Source organism: Cherax quadricarinatus, chromosome 15, assembly GCF_038502225.1.
Source record: "Cherax quadricarinatus isolate ZL_2023a chromosome 15, ASM3850222v1, whole genome shotgun sequence".
In the NCBI taxonomy this organism is placed as follows: domain Eukaryota; kingdom Metazoa; phylum Arthropoda; class Malacostraca; order Decapoda; family Parastacidae; genus Cherax; species Cherax quadricarinatus.
In genome coordinates this window covers 8,517,834-8,542,649 of record NC_091306.1, presented here as the reverse complement: position 1 = coordinate 8,542,649, position 24,816 = coordinate 8,517,834, and the positions used below count along the sequence as shown (strand labels likewise).

The window sequence follows — 24,816 nt, the reverse complement described above, 5'->3', positions numbered from 1 at the left end:
ACCTTCTAGAGCAAGAGTGTCTAACTTTTATTGGCTTGTGCATTCCAAACTCTCATACAATGTTTGATAGCAAAGAAAATAATTGAATCAACATGCAGAATATATTGTATTCACATTTTATTGCAGATTTGTACAACCAAAGTGCTCTAGTAATGAGAATACATACATATATATATATATATATATATATATATATATATATATATATATATATATATATATATATATATATATATATATATATATATATATATATATATCAAGAGCCCCTTCAAGGCTCAAAATGCAGGAGGAGAAAAGATCGCTAAGCTCCATAGTGAATTAATGGGGTAGGCGCTAAACCCATAGGGACCACGCAATGTCTGGGGTTTGGTAAGCAATCAGCGCCGACTCAGGGAAGGTAAAAGTATCAGTAAACACGACCCCTTTCTCCGGCGTCCAGGACTTTCTCATGAATTATCATTATTCCGAAGGTCTGGTAGATTTAGATCTGAAAGATCTAGAAGGTCTGGGTGATCTAGAAGATCTCATTCTGGGTGATCTAGAAGGTCTGGAAGCTCTCGGTTTGGATGATCTAGAAGGTCTGCATGATCTAGAAGGTCTGGAAGATCTCGGTCTGGATGATCTATAGGTCGCAGTAACACAAATGTAGACAAATCTTAGAATTGGTGGAGTTCGAACCCACGGCAAGAGTGTCGCTTGCCTTGGGTTCTAACCCCACCCCTTCTGTGACTCGTGATCTAGAAGATCTTGAAGATATTCAGGGTGTCTGGAAAATGTACAAGGTCTGGAATGTCTAGAGGGTCAAGTGTGTTTTGAATGTCTGAGAAGTCTGGAAGATTTAGATCTGGAACTAGGTCTGGAAGATCTAAATCGCCTGGAAGATTTAGAAGGTCTGGAAGATCTAGATGGTCTGGACCTAGAACGTCTTACAGAGCTAGAGTGGAGAAAAAAGAGCGTAACTGCGGCAGACAGAAGAGATGGGGAATACTTAGAATGAGACAAATATGTGCTAATGAAGGAAGATAGATATTTTATATATTCCGGAGAATCCTGAATATTTGAAAAGACCAGGAATTTCTGGAAGGTCGGGAAGACCAGGAAGTTCTAGAAGATCGGGAAGACCAGGAAGTTCTGTAAGATTGGGAAGCTTACAGGCAAGAACAAAAACACTCGCACGGAAACTGATAGAAGAAAAACGAAAAAAAGAGTGGGAGCACAAGAGTGAACACACGCTACTCTTAAATAAACATAGACTCCCCCCCCCTAAAAAAAAAGTGCATTTCTTCCGGGTTGAAACAAGTGTCGTGTGTCACCTCGATCAATTCTCGACGTGACGAGGCTCAAGTCACACCTGGTGCTGCTGCTGCTGTGTTGTTGTTGTTGTTGTTGTTGTTGTTGTTGTTGTTGTTGTTGTTGTTGTTGTTGTTGTTGTTGTTGTTGTTGTTTCTGCTGCTGCTGCTGCTGCTCTTTAACCCTCTTCTATTTTTTTTTTTGACACAGATAAGTTAAGAATGCAATTTTTTCTTCGTCCTCGTGTTTACTAGCAACAAACTTCACTTTTTTTTAATTTCTTAAACATTTGAAATCATCAAAACAACGCAAAATTTCACGTTTTCTTTGGTTAATTCTAGTTCACTTTATTTTTTGTCTCTCCGCAATAACAATTTCGAGGCGGCTGTGTGTTGTTAGAGTTTAATAGAGCAAGAATTCCCTTAAAGAGAGACAGATTTATAACACTGAAGGGCTCTTTAGTCAAGGAACCGTAGCTGCTACTACCTAGCTTCTCCTTCCAGGGGCTCTGTGTGGCCCATTTGGGTTTAACGCTTTCCCACGAATATAATATTCACTCGACGAGATCCTTTGTTTAATTTCTGCTTACCCAAAAAAAAAAAAACTGAATATATCCGCAGCGTGCTGCAACTCTTCCCCGAGATAATTACATACAGGAACCTGGAAGTTGTGCTTCCTCCATTCTTCTCTGTAACTGCTGTAAACTTGTTAATATTAATGTTGGTAGAATTACCAGTAGCTTGACAAAGCTCCTGGAGAGCGAAACGTTGCCGCGATAAAATGTCACATTAGTTGCATTTGTTTCGTTTTACCTAACATGTTGTAAACATATGTGTAAACACATTAAGCGCTGTTGTAAACACGTGTAAACACATTAAGCGCTCAGGTATATATGTTCAGTTAATTCTTAATGAGGTGATATTTTGATATTATATGTCTTGTGATGAACCATTTAGTTGAGATTACTTAGAGAAGCTTTTGTTTGTTTACACTGTGATTATTGTGCCTAAGTGAGATACACATATTATATTATATGTTGGTGCTTGTTTATGCGTGTTGGTGCTTGTTTATGCGTGTTGGTGCTTGTTTATGAATGTGTCTGTTGCTTTGTGAATGTATGTTTATTCTATTATTGTCGCTGTTTGAGTGTGTTTCAATGTATTTTTGTTTGCCTGTTTGTTGTATGTGTTAACTTGTACATTAATTATTTGTGATTACGTATTTATGTTCACAAAAAGGAAAGTGTTAAGCTCTAGCTTCTGGATCAGCGTCTTTCGAATATTGACAGTAACTAGGCCTAATAGATCTGGTTTTTTTTTTCTATAATCCCGTATATCATTGTTCAGTGTTAATAACATATTATTGATCAGAAAACAGGATAAATGATTTCTGACTCAAAGCTTAGCGCTATGATGATCAACTCGGTTGTTAGCGCACTCAGCTCACACACTGAGGTCCGTGGTTCGATCTCCAGTACGGCTGGAAGCATTAGAACAAGTTTCTTTAAGACACCTGCTGTCCCTTTTCACCTATCAGTAAAACTTGTACCTGGGTGCTAGGGTGTGGGTCGCATAGTGGGGAAAAAAATTGACCTAATTTGCCCGAAATGATCAGCATAACAAGCGGCTTTCTATATAGTATCTCACTGATATCAGCTATGGTATGTATAAGTTGTACATGTACTCGTAAAAATAAATATTTTTGTTATTATTATTATTATTATTATTATTATTATTATTATTATTATTATTATTATTATTATTATTATTATTATTATTACCGTGGCCTTCCGATGGCTTATCGGTCCGCCCCTTTAAAAATTAAAGATTTCATCATGTGATCTTTTTATCCGGTGTTCTGTTTATTTCACTTCATTATCACTCTTTAAGTTGAAGAAATGTTTCCTGGGTTCTCCTGTAAATCATTTGGGTGTTATTTTCTAACCATTCCTCATTAATATTCCCAATTGTTATTCTTGAATCAGGTGCTAAGCTTATATTGTACGTGTTTTATCCATATACTTGTCTGTTTTATACATCATTAATATGTAATTCCTAATAGTATTTTGTATGTCGTGGTCGTATCCCTTCTCTCCCTCTCTTTGTTTCTCCAAGTGATATTATACCTCATTTTCCTAAATTCAGGGACGAGACGTGATGCTCTTCTTTGTTCTTTCTCAAGCTTCGTTTTGTTTTATACTACGTGAGGGTTCTACACTGGTGCTGCAGACTCACGCATGGCTCGCACGTATGAGGTAATTTGTGCATTGAAAGAGGTTGTCTTCAACTTCCTGAATGCCACTTAGGTTTGTAAGCTTAACATTTTCCAGCCGATGCTCTTGTTTTTATTTGCCTCGAGAGGCAGGTTTGCGGTAATTGTTATTTCAGGTCCTTATATTTTATATGTTTGTGAATTTTTTCTTGTTTCTCAGTTTCCCAGCTGCATTACTTTATATTTTGTCAGGGTTAAATATCAGCAACTATTTCTGCGACCATCCCCCAATTTCATTCAGGAGTTTTTACAGCTTTTATGAATGTGTATGTGGGGGGGGGGGTTCTTTTATGTTTGACAGATGCAATAAAAATTTTGTGTGTGTGTGTGTGTGTGTGTGTGTGTGTGTGTGTGTGTGTGTGTCTGTGTGTGTGTATGTGTGTCTGTGTATTTGTTTGAGCGCGTTCGTATTCGCTTCTATACTCTCCGTCGTTGTTGTAGCAGCTCCAGTGTACGCTACAACATTTGTTGTGGCTATAGACGCTTGCTCGCTGGTGAAAGGCTTTGGCTAAAAAAAATGGAGTTCCTACCCCCTCTGTTTCTAGGATCAAATCCCCCTCACCAATTTGTAGAGAAACTACAGTACACTTTATCCCCAGTGTACTGTAGTTTCTTTCCAAACTGGTCGTGAGTTTTATAACAATTCTCAGGGCGACACAGTTTTACCCTGAAGACAAACGGCGTAAGACCGACAAGTGGAAAGGACAGAGTTTGCAGAGGGAAACTTAACCGAGACGTTTCGCTCATACGTTCCGCTTCCACAGGCGAAACGTTTCAGTAAAGTTCCACTCTGCAAACTATGTCTTGTGCAAAGTTTTAACTCTCTCCCAAACTTACTACAGAGAACGAAATCAGTGGTAATAATACGTGGAATTCTTGCTCAGAAGGTCGCCTCAGCTGCTAGTAACTCAGTGTAAGCCAAATAATATAAGCAAATTTTTATTTATGTTTGCAAACATATTTTTACAATGGTGTTGAGGGCAAACATGTTGTGGGCACATACATTGTACATTATGAAGGTATAACCTAGGAAAACCCAACGGAAATAGTCTGACTCTTTTGGGTTACCCTAGGTAATCAGCACTATTTATGATAATTGTACTTATGTGTACCTGTACTCACGTAGATGTACTCACCTAGTTATGGTTGCAGGGGTCAATTCACAGCTCTTGGCCTCGCCTCTTCACTAGTCGCTATTAGGTCACTCTTTCTGCTCCATGAGCTTTATCGTACCTCTTCTTAAATAAGCGTACTTGTTTACTAGTGAAGTCATTGTGACTATCGTGACCCGATGTAGTTTGTCAACAGTCGACTCCTTTAAAAATCCATTGGGGATTTAAAGTCTTGACTCTAATAGAGCGGTTATAACTTTCTCATAATGGTTCTTATAAATAACAAAAAAGGCACAATACCGTGACTGGAACGATACACAAATAACCCGCATATAGAAGAGAGGAGCTTATGACGACGTTTTGGTCCAACTTGGACCATTTACATAGTCACACTAATCAGAAGTGGAGCAGGACGGGTATATATAGGCAGGAAGAGGTAGTGGTGGTAGTAGTAGTAGTAGTAGTAGTAGTAGTAGTAGTAGTAGTAGAAGTAGCAGTAGTAGTAGGGGTGGAGGTGGTAGGTGGTGGTCTCTGCTACTACGCAGTACTACTGCCCTGCCTCCTGCTGCTGCTGCTGCTACTGCTGCTGCTCTTGCTGCTGCTGCTGCTCTGCTGCTGGCTGCTGCTGCTGCTGCTGCTGCTGTTGCTGCTGCTCTGCTGCTGGCTGCTGCTTGCTGCTGCTGCTGCTGCTGCTGCTACTGCTGCTGCTGCTGCTGCTGCTGCTGTTTTCTGCTGCTGCTGCTGCTGCTGCTGCTGCTGCTGCTGCTGCTGCTGCTGCTGTACTGCTGCTGCTGCTGCTAGCTGCTATGCTGCTGCTGCTAGCTGCTGTTTGCTGCTGCTGCTGCTGCTGCTGCTGCTGCTGCTGCTGCTGCTGTTTTCTGCACTGCTGCTGCTGCTCTGCTGCAGCTGCTGCTGCTGCTGCTGCTGGCTCTGCTATTGCTTGCTGCTGCTGCTGCTGCTGCTGCTACTACTACCTCTTTCTGCCTATATATACCCGTCCTGCTCCACTTCTGATTAGTAAATGGTCCAAGTCGGACCGAAACGTCGTCGTAAGCTCCTCTCTTCTATGTGCGGGTTATTTGTGTAATGGTTCTTATCGTTCCAACAAAAACTTTTCCAAAGTTTATCGTGAATTATTTTTTTTTTATATTTAACAGTAAGTGGTAAAACACTGCCCAAAAATAATAAACAAGGACCCTCGAACAACATTCCCCTCTCATTCAAAAATTTTGGAAAAAAAAAGAGCCCCTGGGAGACGAAAAGTCAGCGAAGGTCCCACCGAGACTCGAACTCGGATCTCTGGATTCAAAGTCCAGGGTGCTAACCATTACACCATGGGACCCAGATGTGAGCTTTAGTCTCAGCTGAGAATACAATGAGTCGCCTTCCTGGGACTCCGCTAACCCGACTCGCCATTTTCCCTCGTCACCAGACTAAACCTTTACATTATACTTTCCTACTTACTCTCGCCTGGGTGTTCCCTTATTTTAGGGAAGGTAAACGGGACTATCCGATGAAATTCTGTGAGATCGAAACCTAATCCGGCAAAATAGAGGGAATTTGATTCTACAGCGAAGATCTGTGTTAGTATTGTAGATGTTCAGTTTCAGGAGAGGTTTAAATCCTCCTCAGCACCATCCAGACCCTTCAAGGGGAGTGTCTTGGGTCTACTGTAATGATTCTTCATCCAAGACATCGGAGCTACACTTCTCTTCCTGCTCTCAATCCAGATTATCTCTCATTCCCAGGCGCTGCTGGATCACCCGTGTGGTGCTGTTTTCTCAAATCAAATAATACGCTGCTTATTGATTGACTGACTTTCTTGCATGTTTACTAAGTGACTGACATACTAAGTGACTGACATACTGACTGACTTGCTTACATGCGTACTGAGTGACTGACTCACTGATTTGTTTGCTTGCTTACTGACTGACTTGACTTCCTGACTGACAAGCTTGCATGATTATTGGCTTGCTTAACTTACTTATTAACTTACTTATTTACAGATTTACTTGCATGCTTACTGACTGGCCGACTTATTTACTACTGACTGACTGACTGACTGACTGACCTGCCTCGTGCTGACGCAATTACTGAAGTAACAACACAAATGAGAAGCATTTTTATCTAACGAAACTGTACGTGGGTGCGTTACGTGGGATGGTTTGTTCGTGGGTGCGTTACGTGGCTAGTCTGTACGTGGGTGGAGTGAGACAGTTTGTACGTGGGTGCGTCAGGTGGGATAGTCTGTACGTGGGTGAATTGCGTGGGATAGTTTGTACGTGGGTGTGCTACAGTTTGTACGTGGACGTGTTACGTGGGATAGTTTGTAAATTGGATTTTATGTACGCGGGATAGACTTTACCTGAGATAGACTTTATCCGGGATAGGTAGTGTTTATGTGGAATAGTCATTGTGGAACAGTCTTTGTCTAGTTATCTTTATGTGGAATAGTCTTTTATTTGCAGTAGTTATTATGTGAGGGAAGCGCTAAACCCGTAGGGGTCCAGTTCTCAAGAGGAATGTGGGATGGTCACCCCGTGGGATGGTCACCCCGTGGGATGGTCACCCCGTGGGATGGTCACCCCGTGGGATGGTCATCCCGTGGGATGGTCATCCCGTGGGATGGTCATCCCGTGGGATGGTCACCCCGTGGGATGGTCACCCCGTGGGATGGTCACCCCGTGGGATGGTCAGCCCGTGGGATGGTCACCCCGTGGGATGGTCATCCCGTGGGATGGTCACCCCGTGGGATGGTCATCCCGTGGGATGGTCACCCCGTGGGATGGTCACCCCGTGGGATGGTCACCCCGTGGGATGGTCAGCCCGTGGGATGGTCACCCCGTGGGATGGTCACCCCGTGGGATGGTCATCCCGTGGGATGGTCACCCCGTGGGATGGTCATCCCGTGGGATGGTCACCTCGTGGGATGGTCAGCCCGTGGGATGGTCACCCCGTGGGATGGTCACCCCGTGGGATGGTCATCCCGTGGGATGGTCACCCCGTGGGATGGTCATCCCGTGGGATGGTCACCTCGTGGGATGGTCACCCCGTGGGATGGTCACCCCGTGGGATGGTCACCCCGTGGGATGGTCACCCCGTGGGATGGTCATCCCGTGGGATGGTCACCCCGTGGGATGGTCATCCCGTGGGATGGTCATCCCGTGGGATGGTCACCCCGTGGGATGGTCACCCCGTGGGATGGTCACCCCGTGGGATGGTTATCCCGTTGGATGGTCATCCCGTGGGATGGTCACCCCATGGGATGGTCACCCCGTGGGATGGTCATCCCGTGGGATGGTCACCCCGTGGGATGGTCACCCCGTGGGATGGTCACCCCGTGGGATGGTCACCCCGTGGGATAGTCATCTCAGGTCGAGTGGCAAGCATTAATTTTTTTTTTGTTTTTTTTTTTCATTTTTTTGGTCTCCAGGACAACTTTGTCCTTGAATGTTTTCGTCAAGGTGTTTCATGCGCTCACGTTTCACTGTTGTTTAACCTTGAAACCTTTTGTGTACCCGCGGGGGAGGGGAAAAAAATAGATGAAAAGAGGGAAAACAATGAAAACTGGGGGTCTCTTGTTTGTACTTGGCGGTGAGTGGTTGCGGGTGTCGAGTCACGGCACCTGGCCTGGTTGGTTTCTTCGTTCTTCATGTCAAACCTGACACTACCATCTCTGCAAAGCCCCTGTCGCTGCAACTATTACTACTACTACTACTGTTTCTGCTAGTGCTACTACTACTACTACTACTGATGCTGCTGCTGCTACTACTTCCACTACTGTTACTATTTTGCTACCTCTACTACTATGTCTCTGGATTCTCCAGTTGAAGTCTGCGATCTCATGTCTTTGTGTTGGACTGATAAATCCCTTGTGAGCGAAACGTCTCTCAAATAATCACACCCAGGTGTTACCCATGTATCCTCTTCATTAAATAATGGGTGTAAATTTACACCCATCACACTCTCCAGAGTGAGCACCGTTGTTTTAGTGTCAAGATCCTACACCTGTCCAGTGTCACCTGTTTTTGACAGTGGACAGGTGTAGGATGTTCTGTTCTGTTCGTGTTGGTTCTGCACAGCAACATTGGTAGAAGATGCGTTACCACGACCAGTATCCCCACTAGAAGCACCACCACTACCACCACTACCACTAGAAGCACCACCACTACCACCCATCACCACTAGAAGCACCACCACTACTACCATGACCACTAGAAGCACCACCACTACCACCATGACCACTAGAAGCACCACCACTACCACCATCACCACTAGAAGCACCACCACTACCACCCATCACCACTAGAAGCACCACCACTACCACCATGACCACTAGAAGCACCACCACTACCACCATCACCACTAGAAGCACCACCACTACCACCCAACACCACTAGAAGCACCACCCCTACCACCACTACCACAAGAAGCACCACCACTACCACCCATCACCACTAGAAGCACCACCACTACCACCACTACCACCCATCACCACTAGAAGCACCACCACTACCACCACTACCACCACTACCACTAGAAGCACCACCACTACCACCCATCACCACTAGAAGCACCACCACTACCACCACTACCACTAGAAGCACCACCACTACCACCCATCACCACTAGAAGCACCACCACTACCACCACTACCACCACTACCACTAGAAGCACCACCACTACCACCCATTACCACTAGAAGCACCACCACTACCACCCATCATCACACCAGGGTGACTGCCAAAGTACCCTCCCTACCTTAAGATGGGAAATCTCCGTTTAAAACAGTGCTGCTCCTTCGTGCTGAGGAGGATAGAGGTGCTGGGTGGGGGATGTGCAGAAGGAAAGACGAGGGGAGGAAAATCTAACTTGTGCAAAGGAAGAACGGGAAGACAGAAAATTTATACGAGGTAAGAATTTCACTTCCCACAAACGCTACGTAAGTATGCGCCAGAGTGGAAAAACGACTCGAAGGAGAATAGTTTTTATATTTTGTTATATCACTCATTACCATCTACATCCTTCTTTCATCCACGTGTTCCTGCCTGTTATTATCCACCTATGTGTGTGTTGATGTCTATTATCATTTCTTTTTCTAAATACGTTGTCTCATATTCCATGTAACTGTCTAACTGTTCTTTACCTGATATAAAATGTTATATGTAATCCCAAAGGTGCCACATGCTCGTTATCCACGATCCCTTATCTCTATCTTCCCCATGCCTTTCCTTTCTATCCTTCCCATGAGGGTCGTTTCCCCTTACTCCATCAGTTCTTATTCCTCTTTCCCCTTTATTCAACAGCTCGTTCCCTCTCTTACCCTCCTCCCATTCAGACCTTTGTTCATTCACTACCTTTATCTCCCTCATTTGTTTCATCCTTCTCTTCCATTTCACTCGCCCGACATTTCTTATCACCATCCCACTCTTTGATTACTGGAGTTTGTTCATCTTACGAAACCCTCCGTATTTTTCAGAAAAAGAAAGAAACGTAGATTTACAACTAATGCGACAGTTTACTGTGGCAACGTTTCGCTCTATAGGAGCTTTGTCAAACTGTTACAAACAGTACAGGGATACAAAGTATTTATAGAAACAGAGTGAGATGCAAAGAATAATATAAAAGTTATATAATGCTTTGCTCTTCCAGGTATACCTATATATACCCTCTGTGTACTTGTGTTGTTTGTAATGGCTTGACAAAGCTCCTGGAGAGCGAAACGTTGCCACAATAAAATGTCACATTAGTTGCAATTGTGTCATTTTACCTAACATATTGTCAGTAATTCTACCAACATTATTACTCGCCTAACCATTGCTACTCGTCTGTCCTACCTGTCCTCATTTAACCACATTAATTTCCTTAAGCAATTCCCAAAGTTAATCTCTGAATGTTCCCTGTAAACAAACAAATGTTATTTTAAAGACATCTGGTTAGTTACTGAAGATTAACGTAGGGTAGAGGATGTTGCAAAAGCCTGGAGGGTGTTCCAGGGGTCAACGCCCCCGCTGCCCGGTCCATGACCAGGCCTTTAAAAGTGTTTTTTAACCGTGAATAATATTAGAAAAACTAGTGTCAGGTGTAGTAACTTTGATATTAAATGAACTGTCAAGAATTACAAAGTTCAGCAGGTGTTGGCTGATGTTAGTAGATGTTGGTAGATGTTTGACAGATGTTGGATGATGTTGGTAGATCGCGTTAAAGCAGGGTTATACAACGTGAGTCCAGGAAGTTTTCTGCTTCCATGATAGCTTCTGTCCTACCCTAGCCCTACTGTAATAATAATAATAATAATAATAATAATAATAATAATAATAATAATAATAATAATAATAATAATAATAATTAAAGAAAGTAAAGATCTTGGGGGAGGGGTATTGGAGTAAGTGATGGTAAGAGCAAGAATAATTTGAGTGGATAGAAGATTTAAGGAGGAGAGAAAGTGGAGAGGTGTCTGTCTCCCTGGTCTTCCTCTCTTCCTATCTCTTCCGTTTGTTGAAATGAGAAACATATCAGTTTCCCTCCTGGAGACAGCTAGGGGTCTACATGAAGGTAGGGTACTGACAAGTCTTGGGCTCCTTACACTTTCGTACATGGTACACGACAAAAATATTTCACTCACTTCACAAACCAGAAAATAAATCAACGTTCATCTCAACCATTTGTCATGCAGTCTCAAACAATAAACTGGCAATTCAGAGTGTAGCAGTTCTGGGGCCCCACTACTGCGCTTATTGTCCAGCTCAAGCTGTTAATTACGTGGAAACCGGCTACTTCAGCCAAGGTGACGTCACTTCAACTTAACTGGTTGAGTGACAGACTTCCACAATTACTGATCGTGACCACTCATGCTTTGACTTGCTCTGAAATGTACAATTTCAGTCTGACTTCTCTAGTCAATAATATTGTACATAGCTTACATACTGATGGCTGAATACATGGGTAAAGAAATCTAACCCTGCTGTGTTTACCTTGTCCTTGTTCTGTCCTGCTGAGTGCTTTGTCGGCTGACGTATTTACGACCAGGTGCTACAGACCTTTAGACTACCACCTGTGTTCGCAATACGTACGAATCTAAGTACACAAAGTCATCGTGGATGACCTTCCTTGAGGTGAACCAGATGAGCTGCCACCAGCCAGACCCCCCTCTCTGGGGGAGGGGGAGGGGGGGGGAAGGGGAAGGGGGAGGAAGAGTGCAGAGCACTGGATCGAGGGATTTGGAGCTACCCCTTCCTTTTACTGGCATCATGCTTCATTTCCTCTCATTCCACTGGAGCTGTATTACCCCTACGGGTTTAGCGTTTCCCATGAATACAATAACAAAAATGTTAATAAAGAATGGAGAGGAAAAAAATAACATGGATAATAATAAAAATAATATATAATAATAATAAACAACTGGCAGATTCGCCACAACTCAAAATCTGCCATTAAGCTGCCCAGATTTACCACTTTCATACACAGGTCTGGTGTATTTATCCGATTTAGCAAACCTGGAGACTTTTCAAGCTGAGTTGTATGACCCTTGTAGGTTTGGGGCTTCAGTTTTTGATTATAATAATACGACGCTTCACCATCGTAAAGTGTTCATCGTAACCTGGATTTTTTTTTTTTTTTTTACGGAGCTGCTGATAGTGTTCGTCCCCTCACGAGAGCTTTCTTGACGCCGGTGAAGGGCTCTTGATTTGAGGAATTTTGGGGGTGCTGTCCCCTTCCTTGGATCAAACTCTTGTACTTTTAGTTACCCAGTCACTGTATGAACCCGTCGTATTTATCGCTACCCTTTTAATACAATAATAATGATAATTATGTGGACGTATTGCAATAAGAAATCCATGAAATATAAAGCGTAATGTTAAAACATTTAAAAATCTATCTATAGCATAAATTTAGTAACCCAGCTAAGAAAATTTAATCTATATGTATTAAAATTTCTTTGTATAAAACTAAAGTATTTTAAAGAAGATTTGACTCTTGTCGGTTTAGCGCTTTCTTTGTTAAAAATAATAATGTAAGATGACGCTAGAAACTTCGAAACAAAACTGAAAAATTTCGGTAAAATAAAAACTCAAACAGAAATGTTATGTTATTAATATCACAAATACCAAATTGTACTAATATATATATATATATATATATATATATATATATATATATATATATATATATATATATATATATATATATATATATATATATATATATATATATATATATATATATATATATTATAAGTAAACAAGTGACCAGTTATGGAACTGTGAGAAAGTTTAAACAGGTCACATGGAAGAATATTAATTGTATATTAAAATGTTGAGAACATCAGAAAAAGAGATCTGTGAGTAATCATGAACAATAAATAATCAACAGATCAAAAATGCAGTGGTAGGAAACTCTTATGTGGTATTTGTAAACTCCAAAATAGTCTTCACATTTGCGGATGTCGAAAAATAGCTGTTTATTCTGAACGTTAGACCAAAATTGGAATATGCAAACGGGTCTGTCTCCGCATCTAAAAGAATATGTTGATGCAATTGATAATGTCTGAAGACCTTCAACAAAATAGCTAAAAGAGATAAGAGAGTTAAATAACAAAGAGAGAAACGTTGAATGAACCACAAATACATTCGTTGGGGAACAGAATGGAAAAAAAGATGAGACATGATAACTACTTATAGGAGCGTAAAAGGATACGATAAGCAGTGAGATAAAAGAGAATTATGTTTTGCAAGTACGGTAAACATGTTTAAAATTTTAAAAATGTTAAGATCTGAAAATCGAACACGACAAACATCGTTCAACCTCTGAAACCAAAAACACTGAACACTGAACACGACAAGTATACTGTAGATCTACTCTTATAGTTAAAAAAAATATGAAAAGAGAACAAAACCATCATCGCTCTGCTCTTGTGACATCATGAGCACAGTTCTCCTGTAATTCCAAAACTGGAACCACATATATAGTAGGTATTCTCATGTATAGACAAAAAAACCAACTGAACACACAAAGATGCACATTAGATTTACATTTTGACACCGAGACGATTAGTTTATTGTGTACCCCATTACCGTCCTGTAGACATTAACTTCTAGTTTATTATACATCGCATTTCTATCTTGGGGAAAAGCATGTGGATACACGAAAGTCCTGCAAACTAGGCTTCGAAAGGGTTAACAAGAGCACATCGTCGCACATATTTACAATTTATTTTTCATTTCTTATAAGTAAATTTAAGATAGTTGCTTGAAATATCTGGTAATTATTTCAGCAGTAAGATGCCTTGATAAACGAGCGATCAAGTAGTGTTGAACAGTGACCACAGGACTGGTCACACTGCATTAAATTTAATCGTCGCCTTGTTTAAGTGAGACTGCCAGAGGTGCTTGTAACCAAGTCCAAGCCTGAGTACGACATCAGTCAGTCAATTTACATTGCAAGTTGATACGTAAGTGTGTTTGTCTAGGTTTATATACAGAAAGATTCATTATTATTTCTCTCCTAACACTTTCTAATGGTTGGCGTTGATAGACCACAGTTAGGCTCAGCTTCTTTCTTCAAAGCTTTTTCGTTGGATAATTTATCAGAATAATCATTAATTAGAAAATCGACATGAGTTGGAATCCAAGAGAATTGAACACTGAGTTCAGTCTATTTTGTGGTAACGTGTCGAGGTCAGTAGCAATTACATTACGAAGGTTCACCATGCCGAACCTTGAACCATCACACAGGATGTGACCTAAAACAGGCGACTTAATCTCCAGGACCTTATTTATTGCTAGGTGAAGATATAGCGTTTGAGGAGACTGCCTCCAACCCATACGTCTCAACCGGGCCGCGGGGGCGTTGATCCCCGGAATAACCTCCAGGTAACCTCCAGGTAACCTAACCATTCAGTTGTGACTCAAGTATTCTTCTCTTGTTAGGAATAAAACTTACGAGATTTGAACCTCTGACCTCTGCAAGTCTTTGTATTTCCTAGATTTCTTGATATTGCTGTAGGTAGCGGTGTCGTGTACTGGTGTGGAGGGAGCGCTGAGGTATGTGTGACAAGAGTCCGTACTGAGAGACAAGGACGATACTAGACTGGTTAGACATGTCTAACAGGTTTGGCGTCTCCAGTGTGAGGCTCCCCTGGAGGGAGTTTCAGGGGAGTGTTTGTAATTTTTTTTTTATTTACATAACAAGTCTGGAAACCACCACACCGTGCTTTGGCCTTATTCTATACGAGTTAGATGGAGGAAACATCCGTTGTGTACTGCTGTATTATTCTGTATCAGTAACATGGTTAGAAGACCCCACAGTGTGTGGCTACACTCTTCTATATAAGAGTTGTACATGAATAGTATGCAGTACAAACTCTAATCACATAATAGAGCGGAAAAGTAATGTGAAGGGCCTGGGTGTGGTAATGTCCGAAGACCTCACCTTCAAGGGCCACAACAACGCCACTATCATATCTGCGAGGAAACTGATACAATGGATAATGAGAGCATTCAAGACAAGAGATGCTAAGCCAATAATGAACCTTTTTAAATCACTGTTCTCTCTAGGCTGGAATACTGCTGTACATTAACATCGCCATTGCAGATCTAGAGAATGTACAGAGAACCTTTACTGCACGTATAAGTTCCATCAAACACCTTAACTACTGGGAACGCCTGGAAGCACTTGACTTGTACTCACTGGAGCGCAGTGAGTACAAGTCAAGGGGACTGGTTCCTAATCTACACACAGAAATCACTCCCTACGAAAGCAAAAGACTTGGAAGGCGATGCAACATACCCCCAGAGAAAAGCAGGGGCGCCACTGGTACACTAAGAGAAAACACAATAAGTGTCCGGGGCCCAAGAATGTTCAACAGTCTCCCACCAGCCATAAGGGACATTACCAATAGACCCCTGGTTGTCTTCAAGAGGGAGCTGGACAGATACCTAAAGTCAGTGCTAGATCAGCCGGGCTGGGGTTCGTACGTTGGACTACGTGCGGCCAGCAGTAATAGCCTTGTTGATCAGGTCCTGATCCACCGACAGGATTGGTCGTGGACCAGGCCGCGGGGGCGTTGATCCCCGGAATGCCCTCCAGGTAGACTCCAGGTAGTGCCGACATGAAGAATTAGACGCATGTTCACCATCTGGGTGTCTGTATTTGTTTACGTCTACAAATAAAGACACCCAGATGCTGAATGTTTGTCTAATTCTATGTAAGAGTTGCACAGAAACATTAAACTTGAGGATATACCATTCTATACGAGAGTTACATAGCAGAAACAAAATCTAGTTGCATTTCCCTGTTAAATTCCAGCACACAGGATGGCGTGTATGCATGAAATAGTGAAAACCGTCAGCCTGAGCTGACTGAGACTGACTGACTATCTATTCCAGTCCACAAAATGTCTGTATGTGGTCCCCCTGGGCGGGATGAGGGAAGGGTCATTGAACCCGGTCCTCACAGACGTAAATTTATGCAATCCTGTAACGGAATAAAACCAAACTAACTGGAGCGTCGTTAGGGGAAAGCGCTAAACACGTACGGGGCACTACAGCGCCATAGGTACAGGGGAGAGGTAAGCAAGGATGATCTGATGTAGAGTATGATGGCTCCAGGAGTCTTTACAACATTGCATAGCTCCTGATGACGCACTGAGAAGTGTGAAAGTACTTGGGCTAAAGATTTCCACCCCCACCCCCACCCCCACCCCCCGTGGCTTGTGTTGCATTGTTATGATCGCTTGTCTCCGATTATTTGCAATATATATATATATATATATATATATATATATATATATATATATATATATATATATGTGTGTGTGTGTGTGTGTGTGTGTGTGTGTGTGTGTGTGTGTGTGTGTGTGTGTGTGTGTGTGTGTGTGTGTGTGTGTGTGTGTGTGTGTGTGTGTGTGTGTGTGTGTGTGTGTGTGTGTGTGTGTGTGTGTGTGTGTAAAGTGGGATCCACCTCTGGTGTAAATTGCGGGACCCATAGCCTCGGAGAAGTGGATAAAAAGGCTTCAAGGAAGAATATTTGGATTTCTTCCTGAAGCCGTTTGAATATTCCACTTCCCCTACCACCCCATCTTTTCATTCTTTTTTACCAATAGATATATTTTATTACATAATATGATACAAAAGGTTTAAGAGATACATTGTTGATATAAAGATGGCATATACAGTACATGAGATGTGAGAGATACATGTCTAGTACATATTGTTACGTGTTTGTCACTGATTATAATGTATATGTGGCATTTTTATTTAGGTGGTATTTGAATAATATGAAGGAGGAGGAAGAGGAGAAGAAAAGAATCGGAGAAGAAAGGAGGAGATGTAGGAGAAGCGGGGAGATGAGAAGGGGAAAAGTTGGGAAGCAGGGAGATGAGAGGCAGACGTCAATATAAACGCTGGGAGACGCAGCATCCAGGCCACCAGCTGTCATTAGTGTGTGTTCTCCCAGGGGAGGTGACACTGCCACAGCAGCCGTGCTGGGGTGGGGCGGGGAGATGAAGAGACGGGGAAGGGAAGGGGGTAGGGAGAGACGGAGAGAAACAGAAAGGATGGAAGAGAGAACGTGAGACTGACAGCGATGAAAAATGGAGTGGGAGGGAGAAAGAGAGAATGAGACGGGGGAAATGCAAAGATTGCGATAATGTGGGAGTGAGGGATTGGAAGCGTGGAAGAAAGTGGATGGGAGAAAAACAGATTTGAAGACAGTGGAAAGGAAGGAGAGACTGGAAGACAATGGAAGGGAGAGAAACACTGAAAACAGTAGAAAATGAAGGAAAGGTAAGGAGTCATGTTAGGGTAATACAAAGGTAACGAGTCCAAGTAATGTAACACAAAGGCAAGCCATGGACGTGTAATACAAAGACACATGGCAGAGCAACAAGCCTTTACTGACAAACATATCACACAACGTTAATCTTTTTTTCCATGACATATAAAGCTCAACTTTGAGCGAGGAGCTGCTTAATAAACATATAAACAGCTGTATCTTTGTATCGCTGCGTGTCGCCATTTTACCATCAAAAAAAACAAAAGAGGAATCACGGTCAAATAATTCACGTTAAAGGGTTTCAGTGGAACACATAATTGAGCTTCCTAAAGTCACCAGTTATATACTTGATCTCACTTGATCTATTTTGCTCGGTGACGCTAATTTTCCCTAGTACAGAACCGATTAACTCTTCCGTAGTCATCACTGTAACTGTAATTCTTTTCCAGGTCTTTACTGGGTCTATACTCGCCTGCACCTCACTTGGGCAGGACACCAACATTATGGTGTTAAGAGAATGATAAAGGTGCCGCTTTTATTCCTGCCTGTTTCTTTGTCCAGTTTCTTCCGACAGTGTTGGAAACAGCGTTAGTCAAAGAGTGTCATTTCGTTCTTTATTTCTCTCTGTTATCTCAATTTTTCTTCTTCCTTCTGGTCGTATTTACTCATTTCTTACAAAAAACGTAATTGTACATTGATTTTTCCTTGGAAAAAGCTTATTTTTTTTTTTAATATATCTCCAGTCTTTCTTTTGACTACAAGTGTACCATCATCCTCTGTTTTAACACAGAAGTTAACAAAGCTCTTCAATTTCTTTGGTAAAGATTCAACTTGTTAAAAGTTAGATTTAAAACCTATCGTTTGCACGAGGGTCATGAGGGATGTATACACCTGTTGACCAGTCAAACACACTTTAAGTGGTAAAAAAAGATAGCAAGCTCTCAGTTTATATATACCGACATAAACACCTTTGAGGTATATACATAGATACTCTCAATGTAAATATATCGAGAAAAATACAGCTACAGTGCGACATCCAGAATTACCTAATCGTTTTCAGTTTTTTTTTAAAGTATCATGGTATCATATATTATCCCTTTTGTATTGTCAAAGCTCTGTAGATTGATCATATCTTCCTTTGTCTACCCATCGTCAATTCCGGGATCATCGCTCTCGTGGTCCTCTCCCAGATCGGAGATGTTTTCATTTTATTTTACCTAGAAATGGAAAGACTCATTATATCCTTTGCTTGGTGGGTCTGTTTACCCTTTACGAAGCTCGACATGGTCCATGTTTCTTCTCGAATTCCTTTGATTTTTAGATTTCCGTGTTTTTGTTATTACATTCCTGTTAATTTCCCAAGTTTTGTAAACTCGCGTTCCATTACCGAGCCCTCGCATTAAATACCATTAACCGAACCCACACGAAATGATATTAACCGGATTTACACTTCAAGTGCCATTATCCGAACCTTCAAATAAACTGTCACGATCCTTAGTATTCTTCGTAACATTTGTTTACGTTCATATCCGTCCATCATTTACATTTTTAAATATGCCAAATCTTTTTCTTTTCTCTATCTCGGCTCTAAACTGGGCAGTCTATTTTCAGCCTTCTCAATTAACTTAAGAAGCTTTCCTAATGAGTTTTACTCACTCTGAAGGAGTATTCAATTTTCCTTACACACACTCGTCAGTCTTTGATGTGAGTCAACACAGAGAGCGACTGATAACCGATTCTACATCTTCATCCCATCACACACAAGGTATGTAATACCGACATAGAAAGGTATCCCCGTATCTCATAAGCTCAGCTTCTCATGTATCCCTCTATCCCAATGCACGCAAAAGAAACAGTGGAGTGTGGTCATAAAAATATAAAGTAAAGGAGGGGTTTGGGATATTTACTGTTTAGAGTGACTTCTAAACTGTCGTATCTGTGCGACGCTGGCAAGGCAGTGATAGTGTGAATGTTGATGAAAGCGTTTCTTTTTCCTGTCACCCTGTCATATATATCATTTACCAAACTGCGGCAGGCCAGGGTTCGACTCCACGGCACATTGTCCAGCCTCAAGAGATAACCCAACGTACATATCACCTTATCCACTCAGCCATCGACCCTACAAAGATCACGCACCCAGCCAAGCTAGGTGTTGTTCGTGATCCGAGGACACTCCTCCTGTTTGAATACTCGCAAAGCAAAGAGGCGGGTATTCAAACAGGAGGAGGCTGAAAGTAATCCTTGAGCATACCACTGCCACGAGTGTCCTCGGATCACGAACAACACCTAGCTCGGCTGGGTGCGTGATCTTTGGAGGATCGATGGCTGAGTGGATAAGGTGACATGTACGTTGTGTTGTACATGTTGCAGCAGTTTGGTAATTATATATATATATATATATATATATATATATATATATATATATATATATATATATATATATATATATATATATATATATATATATATATATATATATTTATATATATATACGTATATTGTATTACCACCATTATCATCACCAGCATCATCACCAGCGTCATCACCAACGTCATCACCAGCATCATCACCACCACGATGTGTATACTGTATATGTATAAGTGTCAATCTATAACCAATATAATATACATGTAAATCAATCACTCGGCGGAACTTGGCTGACGTTATCCTGTAGACTTGTGAAACAAAAACAAAATCGTGTCGGTGTTCAGTCTTCACAATTTTCCATTTTTCCCATTGGATTTGCACACCTTCTATTTATATCACCAAAACTATTAAATTCATCGAAAAGAAACGAACTCACGCAGGTTATATTGCATAGCTCTGTAAAAATATTATAAAATCAGCTTAATATTTAAAATTCTTCGTAGTTTACCATCAAAAAATATCTAAATAGCCTAAGAGAATAAAAGAAAATCCTGGTGTAGGCTAAAACCGCTTCAAAAGTCTCTTCAATTATTTTTTCCTTTGATTGTCCTATTTCATGGTGGTCCAGATGAGAAAGTTTGATACTTCAAGATTTTTATTAACATCAGGAATTTACAGTCTACACAGCCCACTCACATATTAAATCTACTTCTAGGTAAGACACACTGATAGTGAAAGTTTGAAGCCTACCAGATGAAGTATTTTAGAGTTATCCAACGATTCCAATTGAGTTAGTATATTTGAACATTTATACTTATAGTTTAAACTTACAGGGTTTAATCCCTTCCATTAAATACACCAAAGTTGATGATTTGAAGTTGATAGGAACAGACATTATTTAATAAAAGGAAACTAATTTCACACAGTTTAATAAAACAAACGATCTAGGTCTTATGTATCCTAATAACAAGGAGAGGTATGCTTTCCAGAAATGAAGCCGATGAAATGAAGCATTCTCCGGATATTACCCGGATTCCAACAATTCCAAGTCTTTGTAACTTAGTTTAATATTTTGACAAATTTGTCTTCACACAGACTTAATGGATACTGTCTTGTGTGCAAGATGTATCAGCCATTATTTACCGTCAACTGGAAAACGTTGTTACACTTTTATGCAACATAAATGGTAGACTTTTGCACTTATACACTTGAATTTAGATCTCTGCCGTCGCCGAATTAATAGGCATTTTGGTTGAATGTATGAAGCCAAGCAGTAGTAGAGAGTTTTGGAAATTATCGGAGTCATTCCAGGAATCTTGGAATTGGTTCTTCAACTTTGGTCACAGGGCGCCTGCACATGCCAATTATTCCATGAATATTGTCCTTGTTATCGCAAATTTGTGTTGAAAATTTGAAGCCTATTGGATAAGAAACGACATTCAAGCGGCCAGATGACGGTCCACCTTCGGGGATACCCAGTAACACACACACACACACACACACACATACGTACACACACACACACACACACACACACACACACACACACACACACACACACACACACACACACACACACACACACACACACACACACAGGTCAGGAAGTGGAATAGTCTGGCGAGCGATGTAGTGGAGGCATGAACCATAAATAGCTTTAAGACGAGGTATGATACAGCTCATGGAGTAGGGAGACAGAGGACCTAGTAACATTCAGTGAAGAGGCGGGGCCAGGAGCTGAGTTTCGACCCTTGCAACTACAATTAGGTGAGTACACACCATCCCAGTACTCACCAACTCACCTACACCTCCCGGAAACTGTTACTTTCTCTAAAGATGTGTGTGTAAAACCACGAAAGCGCTCAGGTTGTTCTGTTTCCTGTGGTATTTTTTTTTTTTCTTATTTATAGCCACGTGATTTATGACGATTTATTCTAATGCGACCTGAATTATGTATCCTCTACTGAAGAATTTGTGAACCGTCTGTCGGAAAGTATTATGTATCGTGTTCTAGAATAATGTATCACCTATATAGAATTTTGTACCTTCTAATAAATAAGAAACATGTGCCGAATACTAGAAAGAATTGTGTACACTTGTGGGGTAAGTCGTATATTCGTCTTCAGACTATCTAACTCATACATCAGCTGAAAAGAATTGTTCCATTGTAAGCACGAAGGGTCAATAACCGATCGTGGTCTCAGGTGTTGGCCCAGTATTTCTCTAGCAGTCTCTGTTCCACTTGAACGGCAGATATTGCCAACAACTCTGGTCCAACGGCAGGTGTTCTAGTCTATCTGCCGGTCTGTCTGCCAGTTTGTGTTCCCGTGTACTCCCGACCTCTGTCTCTGACAAGGGTACATCGCTGCCTTCCAGGAATGAGAGCCGCGCTGTTGAAATGCCATGGCTGGTCCCCAGAGGTTGGCGAGTACCTTCACATTTGACCGGGTGACGTGTTTTTACTTCTGATGTCAACACGGTGGAGTTTGATGACTCCTTTGTGTGTTAACCTACCTCCTGCGTGGGAGACTCGTGGGAATAGGAATGTAGAAAGGTAAGGCAATAAAGATGGAATTACCGATAACGTAATAGGTAAAAAACAAACATGCAACTAATGTGATACTGTGTTATGGCAATGTTTTGCTCGCCAAACGGTTACGGCTTGACAAACCTCCTCGAGAGCGAAACGTTGCCAAAGTACAATGTAACATTAGTTGCATATGTGTTCTTTCACCTACCATGTGGGAGGATAACTTAGATAACAGAGGAATAGGCAAACCAGCAGACTATTCTTTGTATCTAGGGTAGATATTGTTAAGTTAGATTAGGTTAGGTTAGATTATGGAAGGTTATCGCCAATTAATCGATATCTGTTTGTAGTTGATCGAGAGTAATGACATACCATGAACAGGCAACTTACGTCTTGTAATGTAAAACATACCGTATAATACCAGTCCGGAAGATGAACTGTCTTTAGAGTATTGGCATCCCTACGCTCGCTATTGACATTAAAAGCTGGGAAGCATTTAGGCGCAGTAGTTCTCAACCTTATAGTATGAAACGGCCAGTTTGAAAAGTCAGATTTAAAGGAGGGCCGCATTTTTTTTTTAATAATAACGATAATATTTTGTAATTGTTGACTCCATGCAGTGTGGAAGCTACATAAAAGCGATTACATAATTTCATGTGAGGGCCGCAGCCTTTTCCCAGAAGGGCCACATGCGGCCCTCCAGTTGCAGGTTAGGGGGACCCCTGATTTAGAACGCTGGTATCCCCAGGGATGCTGTTGAAGCTCTAGAGAGCTGGTATCCATACACTCTTTGAAGTTGCAGCTTGACCTGGTACTCTATATCCCGCTCCTTCGTGGAAGACTTCTCCGTGAAGTTCCTGGAGATGATATTTTGTCCGCCAGAAGAACAAGACGCGTGTCTTGTGGCACGTATCTTAATATATTGTATAAATTATATTAAGATATTGTAAGTGCCCTTATATCAAGTTAGAGGGAGATAAGAGCCGTTGTCACAACTATAAGGGATACCATCTCTAGTATACTGTGAAGCACTGAATTAAAAGTAGAGAGAGAGAGAGAGAGAGAGAGAGAGAGAGAGAGAGAGAGAGAGAGAGTTCGCAGAAGAGCAGTCCCTTCAAGGACTGGTGAAAGAGTCCTTATTTAATGAAAATGAGATACTCTCCCATTCCTTGAATCAAACCCAATTCCTGCATTTTCCCCAGGCGTTGTAGGACCATCTATAAGTTCATCGCTTCCTTATTAATAATGATAATAATAATAATAATAATAATAATAATAATAATAATAATAATAATAATAATGTTAATTAGGAGCAGAGAGCTCGTTAAACAAGAAGGGAATTTGTGTATCAAGTGTTTTTCTTAAATTTACGTAAATCAAGTTTACTTAGATACGGGAAAGGAGTTGTTCCTCTCACTTGTGAATTCAAAAATATAAATAACATGTAAAACTGATGGGACTGACATTGTAAGTGTCGCAGATGTTTGGTACAAAGTCGCTGACAACTGTAAAAAAAATTTTTTTTCCAGGAGAGTGATGCTTAATTTAGGATGCAAAGGAGAGAGAAGGAATCTTTTCCAGTATAATTAGGTCTTAGATAGGGATTAAGGGATTAATGATGGCGTCGTGCTTAATATGTTGTTGGATTTTTTTCTTTTTAGAGATAGGTTGAAGACTATTGAGAACATGGGGGTCAGTTTGCATGTAACCTTCACATCTACAATCAAAAATACTTTAATCTCTGAAATAGGAATTAAAATAAACGCTCGAGTTATATACACAGTGAGATACATAACATTCATTGATGTGTTTAGTGATGTGTTTAAAGTCGGGGCCGGAACAGCCGGGCTGTGGCTCGTACGTTGGATTACCTGTGGCTAGCAGTAACAGCCTGGTTGATCAGGCCCTGATCCACGAGGAGGCCTGGTTGTGGACCGGGCCGCGGGGGCGTTGATCCCCAGGTAGACTCCAGATAGCCACGTAGTGCGTCTATAGACGATGTGTCGAGGGAAGTGAGAACTAGTGTGTTAATACAAGGTGTGATCTTAGAATATAACGATTCTGACAGAGTCAAAGTTGACACATTTGCTTTTTTGAAGATGACAAAGTGGCTGTGAGCAAACAACTTTCTCTCAATGCATCTCTTATCTCCTTGTTTTTCCTCAAATGCGATATTACAATTTTCGTATCAGCTAAGAGTAAACTACGAGAAAGTTTTCACACGACCAGTAAGCATCAAATCCTCCTTAACTCTGATGAACTGTATGCAAGGGTTCTAAAGGAATGTAAAGAGGAGCTTAGCAAACCTTTGGCTAATCTTTTCAACATATCACTACAAACTGGCATGGTGCCAGATAAGTGGAAAATGGCAAATGTGATACCTATTTTCAAAACAGGTGACAGGTCCTTAGCTTCAAACTATAGACCAATAAGCCTAACCTCCATAGTGGGAAAATTTATGGAATCAAT

At 41.3% G+C, this 24,816-nt stretch overlaps 1 non-coding gene across 1 annotated transcript; it reads right to left on the bottom strand.

Moving 5' to 3' along the window:
* Window positions 1-5,946: 5,946 nt before the first annotated feature.
* On the bottom strand, window positions 5,947-6,018 carry TRNAQ-UUG (transfer RNA glutamine (anticodon UUG)). The gene has a single exon. It is a non-coding gene; the product is annotated as a tRNA-Gln (tRNA).
* Between the last annotated feature and the right edge of the window lie 18,798 nt (window positions 6,019-24,816).